Raw genomic sequence first — 8893 nt, 5'->3', positions numbered from 1 at the left:
CGAAGTCTGTCTGTTCGGGGACGAGTCCGAAGCAGAAGGTTATAGCAAACTTGTACGTGGAGGCGTTCATCCAGCGCATGAGAAAGTATGACCTGTGCCCAGGTCTCATTTCCTTTTAACGAGTGCTGAATGGTGGTACCAGGATACCTTCGAAAGTAAATTCCTGCAATATGGTCATCGGGACATGATTTGAATGAAAAGTCTGGGTAAAAGTCTCGTCTGTTCACCGCACATCGATAAAAAAAAATGTAGGAAAAGGTGTTCAAGCAACATAAGAGGACTCTCCAGCAGAAACCGTATACCCTGTAGAGAATCAGCACGATAATCCTGTATGTTATCAGCTACTCATGGACCACGTCATGTGCCTTTCGTGTCGGTGAACATTTCTGTGTCGCCTAGTTAATGACCATCATAATACCCAGTTATATCCCTTGCGCCATAAATTCCTCCAGGACCTATGCCCTTAATCCCGCTCAAAACCGTGCTGTAGATTTATACAAGATAATAATCGCGTTAGAGCCCTCAACCGCAAATTTCCCAAGCATGCCCATGCCATCAGTGGACCAGCGATTACCGTCTTACCACGCTAACCACTCGACCACCGAGACGTACAAAACTTGGGCCGCGTGTTGCACTGGCTGAACGGGAGACTCGCTCCCACTCTCGCTGAAGATCGTAACTTGTCTGAAGACCGCTCACAGCACGACAGCTCAGCCGTTGTGTGTGTGTGCGTGTAGTAAGGACGACAGAAAGAGTATCAACTCAGAAAGGCCAATCATCCGAGAGAGTGTTGCTCTCGCAATTATCGGCTACACACTCATGTCACGTTAAAGTTACTCAGAAACTTCCATCGCCTTTTGAAAAGTTAAAATATCGATAACGGAAATTCCTCAATCGTAGAGATTCGCTCTCTCTACAATAAGTTTAATTTTAAGATAGTTCTTAGGTTTCGGTTTATTATTATAATTTTTTTCGACATTACAGGGTGTTCTCCTTCATTTGAATACTTAATTGTGCTCAACAAATTCAAGTCGAATTCATAAATTTTCGAGCTGAACATCTTATTAAATGTAATGATGTAATCATACAAATTAAATGTAATGTAATGATGAATTGATAGAAATAAAGACATATAAAAAAATCGATACCGGAACTTCTCAGCGGTCTTGAAGCAACTTCTTTCAAGAAGTTCAGTTGCGTTCGATGAACACTGTCTAACGAACCTTCAAGATATATCTAGGTGTATTAAAGAACCTATTTGGGAATTCTTAGTGACATGTCAAATATATCTGAAAATTTTATGTCATGGTATGTGTTTTGTTCATACCATTTTGTTTGTTTATTTTTTCGGTTCTGATTTTTATAAAATTCGTCGAAGGTTAAAATAAATACGTAGAGAAATTTTAATTTAGCTTTTTTCGGCTTTGGATTTAGATCAAACACTACATTTTACAAATCTTTAACAACGCTCATAACACAATTTCTGTAATAAAACTTCTATTTTCCTTGAAAAAAGACCAAAAACGTCAAAACGTCGGGCATTCCAAAAATAATCGTTGTTTGATCTACATCCAAGACCGAAAAAAGCCAATCGCAAATACACGAATTTTCCAGATTTCCATCTTAGTTTCAATCTGTCAACCAGAATTTTAAAGCGCGTAGAAGGTTCAAAATATTCCCTTAGATGCTGAATAGCATACTCTTCAGCCATTGAAAGGAACTTTAAGTCTACTTAAGAACTAAAATATTGGGCTGATTCTTCCGAGACAGAAACGAGAGCTGGTTAAGCTTCTTGAACCCTTTTTAAGATAATTCTGGTTGCTAGAGTTATGAGCGAATCCAATTACAGCATATGTTCTCCAATTACCAACCTCTCTTTTTGATGACTCTAAGTCTGACCCGTCCTCTCATGACCTAAGTTTCGACCTATCTCTTTAATGGCTTAATATTCAGTCTTCTGCTTGTTGTATGAAGATCGACACTATCTTATCCGGGATTCTAATCTGTCAAATCATTTGCCCAACAATTCATGTTTAAACTTGGTTGATTTCCGACGAAGACTTCATCATACACCAAATCAAATAATTCACATGACATCGTTAAGAAAACTATCTTCTAACAAACCTGTGTAGTTTAGGCAATGATAATTCTACAATCTAATTATTTTATGCGGGGATGCTCAGGAAGACATATTTTAAATTGTTTCCGTTTGACCTTCCAATGTTCAGATACATTGATCACCGAACGTCAAAACTGCCAGCACAAATCCTTGTTTTGTTTTTATCCTCATAGCCTGACATTGAACGTCGCATCAAACAAACCCAAACCACCCGAACACCGTTCAACAAAAATATAGTCTTTAGTTGAGAACTCTCTCCGGCTCACATGGGACGGACACTACAGGAGAAAATCCAATTGGAAGAGCATTATCCTTCGCTCACCGAGTGGCTCCCACGTTGTGATATCAGCAGAGGACGAAACAGGACATCGTCTCCGTCGTCATCATGTGACGCCGCAGCCAGCGTGCAGTGACCCAACCAGTCGGTTTGTCGTCGGCCTCAAATCAGTCTCTCGGTAACTGCAATGTCGAACGGACGCTTCGGAACGAACCTGCCCCGAGTGTGAAGCATCGTGCGAGCTTCTCGGTCTTCGTCGTCGTCGCCGCGGTTTTTTTTTTCTATGGTGTCGTCCTCTGGAAGTCTCCGCCGTCTCGGTGGTCAATCGATTTTATTTTTCGGTAAAGACACTTTAAGCCGGGTATGACTTTAAACTTTGCTGGAGTTAACCCTTCGAAGAAAGTTTAACCTTTTTGGGAGTAGTTTTTTCGCCTTTTCTCGAGTTTTCTGAAGCTGCAATCCAAGTTCCAGTTGGAGTTCGGTTCCAATTGGACTGTTGCTTTATGCTCTGGTGCTATCGGTGATTTTTCGGGAGAATCGTCACTTTCGTCGTCGTGCGGTGTCTGGATCGTTTTCGCGTGCTGCGTTCAAAGAGCGGAATAGGAAGAGCAAAAGAGCGAAGCCAAAGAATGCTGGACAAGAGAATTGCTCGATAAGCAGGCAAACGAAACGTTCTGTTTGGTCTCTGCATGCGATGGTGGCTTCTCGATCCAAGCAAGCCAGCTTGGTGTGAGTGTTTGCGTATCGAAAATTGACAGCAGGCAGCTGGTGTAAACAGAAGAAAAATATTGTTAGCTGCTGGTGCAAAAGTGAAAATTTCAGTAAATTTTGTGAGAAATGTAAACGCTAACGAAGCGAAATTTGTCGGTGATAAGTGACAAACGGATCTGGATTGTTCTGTGAATGGAAACGATTTGTTTTCCGGTCGATAAAGTACTTTTTTCGAATTGCGGCCCTCAACTATTGGGACAGGTCTCGGGCACAGGTGTCCAATTGGAAAACAGTCAGCTGGACAGGAGCTTTAATGACACAAAGGTCAAACTGATGCACAATATAGTGCAGTCCAAAAGCAGCCGCATTAATGTTCCGGAAACGGCCATCCATTTCCTTGAAGCAACTCTGGCCATAGCAAGTGTTTGTTTACGTTTATTAGGCACCCACAACCTCGTCCAAGCTAAACGAATCTCGGTTCCGGTGCGGCCACCTTATTGAGCCATTTCTCCTGTGTGAAATCTACCTTCTAGACCAACGAAAAGCCCTTCCGGAAGTAGAACTCCTCCTGAAAGATGACATTTCGGTGATCCAGTTCCCGTGTTTTGTTTTTGGTGGCTCCGTTGAGCAGTTTCTCCACCTTTGCCGTATTCCGAATCTGTGCTCTGGGTGTGTTTGTGTGCGAGAGCCCAAAAATTTGCCTCCCAAAGAAGTTCTTCAGAAGAAACATCCCGAATCTAGGGCAAATATTGATGTAGGGTTGATTTGTTAGACCCAAAAAAACCAGAACCAGGGCCAATTCAACGTCAATAAGAAGTCCCGGTTCCAACTAGAACCTCAGAAAAGCAGAAGTTATCGCCCTAGTTAGTGTGAGTGTTGCTAGTGGCTGCAGCATCCATCGTCGATTCTGCCTTTAAACGGAGAGAAAAAAAAATCTTCACAACAGTGCAAGTGAGCCCTCAATGCAGGGAAAAAGTCAGCAGCCAAAGCTGTTGAAATAAGTGGAGGAGAAGCAAAGCAAAAGTCTTCAACCACCTCGTGTGTTTAAATGTAATGAAGCTGTTTGTTGTTATTGTTAATGTTGCCGCACCAGTCGGTTGAAAGAAAATTGTGTCTGTGTTTGTGTGTGTCTGTGTGCGAATTCCCCGTATTCCGTGGGAAAATTTGTTAGTATCCTCTTAAATGTAAGTCCAAATAAAGATTGAATATTCCTCTAAAATGTTTAAATCTTGGAGGGATTCCGGAAGCAATTTACCAAAAAATACTCAAAAACTTCATTCTAATGTTTAAATTGTGCTCAACATATGGATGGGAAATCTTTATGTTCATCTAGTTTCACTCCTTGAAACCTAAAGCTGAAGATACTCTACCTTGAGAAAATCAGCGTAAGACACCTTTATTGGAGTAATCTTCGTATCGTATCGTGTTCTGATAAGCATGAGCTGGGAAATAGTTGAAGACGATGTCGGTCGGTGGCGCTTTTCCTTTCTTAAACATCTTCAGCACCTTCATTCATTCATTCGGTTTAAAGCTATACGTGAGCTCGTCTCACCCAATTGGAACCACCGTTCGTTCAAAGCAGCAAAGTTCTATTCTTTGAGAAAGGAATCTCGGTTAAGCTTTTCGTTCCTTTCCCGTACTTACCTTCTTGGCAATCGACTTCAATCAGTGTGCTGTCGTCAATGAGTAGTGAGTTCTGAGTGGGGAGCTTTAGATTTAATTCTCAACGGATTACTTGAAAGTTATCCTTTGCTTCATTTTCCTTCGATTTGGAAATAACTCAGTTAAAGCTAACGAAGTCTTACTAAAACCTATGTCAAAGTGGTCTCTTTGCAGAATTAAATTTTTCCTTATTGGAAAATCAGCTCTATCTATTTTGTGTTCTGTGATTCAATTAATGATTGTTTTTAAAATATATTTTGATGAGGTTCTGATTCTTGATTGAAAATTTCATTCATTACTATCATTCTTGCTCTACACAAAGATTCTCAAAACAGTAGATAATTTCATAGATTATATTCTGAAATCTGAATTCAAGTTCTGTTTTTCTTAAGCTTCTGTTATGTTCATTAGGTGAAGAATGATTTTCGCCTTTAAGTTTAAGAGTTAAAGTAAAATCTACTTTTGATATCCATGTCGACTGTTTCAATCCTTGAAATTTTTTATCAGAGACGAAAAACAAGCCATTTATGAATCCTGAATATTTGTTCCAAACATGAAATGTCAATTCAAATTCTTATCAAGTATCCTTATTTTAATGTTGAATTTTTACCATTATTTTTTTTTATTACGAGATATGATCAGATTTTGATTATTTTTATCCAAATTTTGGAAATTAATTCTGAATGCTGGTTCATAATTCCTATTTTTAAAAGTATTTGTCGAGTTGAACCTAGCAAAAAACTTCAAGATGCTTCTTTTGAGATGCAATTCTAGAAAAATCCTCATTATATAGTCTTTAATTTTCTTATCAAGTTGGTTGAATTATCAAATTTTATTGATAAACCCTTTGATGTTAAGATATTTTTTCGGGTTGCGCAAAATAGTGCATTTATCCTATATCCATATTTAAGTTCCTTACAATACCTGTTTCTATTTGAGACTCAATTAAAAAAAAAAAGGAAAGACAAAGGTTGCCAGGTTGTCCTGCTTTATCCAGGTTGGTCCGGATATATAACACAAAATTTGTGAACAGTCCAAGTGGTTGATTTCAGTGAAAAAAGCCCTGATTCTGCCCTAATTTATTCTTTTTATTCTGATAATCATAAGATAAAAAAAAGAAGAACAAATATGATTTGTAAAGTTTTTAATTAATGCCCCCAATAAGTATTTTTTAACAATATATATAAAAATAAGCATGAAAGATTTTTAAAAGCTTAAAATTTCATTTAAAGTCTTTTAATAAGTTTTGATGATTTTTTTTCAAGCTACTTTCTTGGTTTTTGTTCAGTTAGTTTTAAGTTTTGACATAATCTGCCCGGATATTGCCCGGAATTTTGAAATGAAAAGCCCGGATTTTGCCAGGTTTTATATAAAACTAGCTGACCCGGTAAACTTCGTGAATTAATTTTCATGAAAACCGTCTTAAAGTTATTCGAGTTGTGTCCAATTTCAAGATGATTTTGTATGGGAGCCTCCCTTCCATAAAAAGAGAAATTCTCAAGGCTATCATACAAACCATCTCTGACCCGAAAAACTTCGGATACCAAATTTCACTTCATTCCGACCGACCGTTTATACGTGAAGGTGTTACAAAGAAAACGCCTCCATTTTTATATACAAGATTTCCCGGATTTGTCCGAATCACGAGTGAAGTGTTTAGGAAAAATAGTAAATTTAGAGCTATCCACGCTACCATTGCTCTATGAATTCGCCTTATAGAAGGAACGGAAATATTTTTTCTATTAAAGCACAGTGAACCAAACTCATGCAGATTGAGGTTCAAAATATACTAGTAAAGACTCAAAGATTTGTTTGGATTTTATGACAAAAAAAAATGCAAATCTGGCCAACCGGACAGCTGTTTGCAAATTTTTAAACTCAAAAACCAGACAAAATCTGACCACATCCTGTCAAAATCCATGGGTATCAGAAAAATTTTGAGATGAGAGTCGAAGAAAAACTCTTTACATCAGCAGTTTGAATACAAAAAAAACTTTTGTTGTTCATTTTCATGACATGATCGCAAAAATTATCGAAATTGGGCACATTTCTTCAAAATTTAAAAAATACAGTATCAGTTTTTTGTTCATCCGGTAAAATTTGGTTATTTTACCACGATATCTAAGCATCCAGATCAGATCGGATTTTTTTTTAATTATTTCGTGAAAATTTTAGTTAGCCTGAATTAAACCGGGTAATCTGCATTGCTTACTTTACATGCGTTACTTATGTTAACTTATGATCAAGCAAACGCAACCAAATCAATATTGTTTCTACAAACATTTTAGACTTTTCCTTTTCCCAAGGGGGAGATAGAACAAACGAAGGGGTCACCCATACAATTTTTTTTAAAACCTCGAGAGCGAATCAGAATCAGAATGGGGATAGGCTTAATAGCGGCACGTTATCCAAACATACGGGAAAATTGTGCCATGACTTCGAGAACGAATCGAGCTAACGGAAAAAAAAATTGGCATGTGAAGATATTTGGATACGAGAAATGTTTCTATATTGCTTTGAGACCCCTCTTTCCTTCAAGTGGGAGGATAAGAAGAGAGTGGGGCGGTCTGCTTAACAATATTTTTTCTATAACCCGAGAACCAATGAAGCAACTGAAACAAAATTTGGATCTTTGAATATTCGAGACCTATTCCTCCTACCAGTTTGAAGAAAAAATTGAGGGAAGGGGTCATCCATACAATTTTTGATAACTTGAGAACGAATCGAGCAAAATGAAACGAAATTTGGCATGGGAGAATTTTAAGATATCCAAAATGTTTCAATGAATATTTGGGACCTAGCAAGATGATGGAGGGGCGTCACATTCAAAATTTATAAATAAAAAAAATCATCAAACTGCTTCAAGTTCTTGAAATCAAAACTAGAAAATCGAAATCAATACTTATAATATAACAGCTGAGGGAGCCCCCTGGGAAATAATAAGCTTTTCATAATAAATTTAGGGCTCCCCTGGAGTAAGCATTGCAGAAGTTTCCTCGTATTTTGTGGGCTGATAAAATCAAGCCGTTATTTGTTCAAAACCTGTTAAAATCTAGGTCAAAACCTGTAAAAATTTTGTTTAAATTCTTTCAAAATCAATTTTTTTCACAAAATCTGGTCAAATTTAAACATAATTTAGTTTTCAAAAATTAAAAACCAACCAGAAAAAAACGAAAAACACCTGAAATTTTTTGAAAAACATCATGTGAACCATCTAACTACTTTCAAACTACCAAAAATTTTAAACAAAGCTAGCTTTAAAAAATAAGCTCGATCTGATTTATCTTATTGTTTTAGAAAAGTAAATAAATCTAATGTTCAATTGTTTTATCAATATTCTAATCCCCGGGTCAGACCGTGGTTTGCTTTACATGTCCACTTTACTTTAAAAGCCCGGGCATGTCCAGAAAATTCGGAAAATCTGGAATGCTTGCCCATTAATAAAAATTCATAGCTTTCTGTTGATTATACGCTGAAGAATAGAATTAAATAGGTCACAGCGAATAACAATGGTTTGTTTATACATTTTCCACTTTTAAAAAAATTTACCGGCTTTCAAGGTGGATTCTGCAACTTTTTCTAGCTTTTTTAAAAAAAATATTTTTACAGTAATTTAAGTTCAACTCACAAAAAGAATTTTTTTTTTTTACATCAAAGCACATCAGCGTTGTTCAAATTTTATCTTACAATTCCAACAAAATTATGCGAATTCATTTAGCTAACATAAGTTGAAACAGATTGTTATTCTACGGAAATTTCATAAATTTCGTGAACCTAATTTGACTTTTTGGATTGGATTTTGCTAAAATTGTGAAAAAAAACTCTGGGAAAAAACCGGGTTTTTTCCTTGATATTTTGAGACCCTGACAGGGCATTTCGCATTTGGTTGTTTTTTTGAAAATCCGGAATACCCCAGTTAAAACTGGGCAATCAGGAATATATGTACTAGTGATTAAGATTCTGTTTAACAATGATCCTCTACTGAAGTTAATATCTTGAATTTAGCATATCATTCTCAAAACGATCCCAAAGTTGAATTGTGAATTTTACTGAGTGATTCCAGTGAGTCCAAAGCTGCTCGCAAAATATTCATTTCGGTGAAATTTGATCTACAGTTGGCGTTC

General features: G+C 37.0%; 1 protein-coding gene across 1 annotated transcript in view; it reads left to right on the top strand.

Moving 5' to 3' along the window:
• Positions 1-2559: 2559 nt before the first annotated feature.
• LOC129743537 (protein O-mannosyl-transferase Tmtc3) overlaps positions 2560-8893 on the top strand; it is a 604084-nt gene continuing 597750 nt past the window's right edge. Inside the window, exon 1 of the mRNA XM_055735575.1 lies at positions 2560-4291. The gene's annotated coding sequence lies outside the window, so the exon portion shown is untranslated. The remainder of the gene's footprint in view (positions 4292-8893) is intronic.

Source organism: Uranotaenia lowii, chromosome 2 (assembly GCF_029784155.1).
Source record: "Uranotaenia lowii strain MFRU-FL chromosome 2, ASM2978415v1, whole genome shotgun sequence".
Lineage (NCBI taxonomy): Eukaryota > Metazoa > Arthropoda > Insecta > Diptera > Culicidae > Uranotaenia > Uranotaenia lowii.
This window is presented reverse-complemented; position numbering and strand designations above follow the sequence as displayed.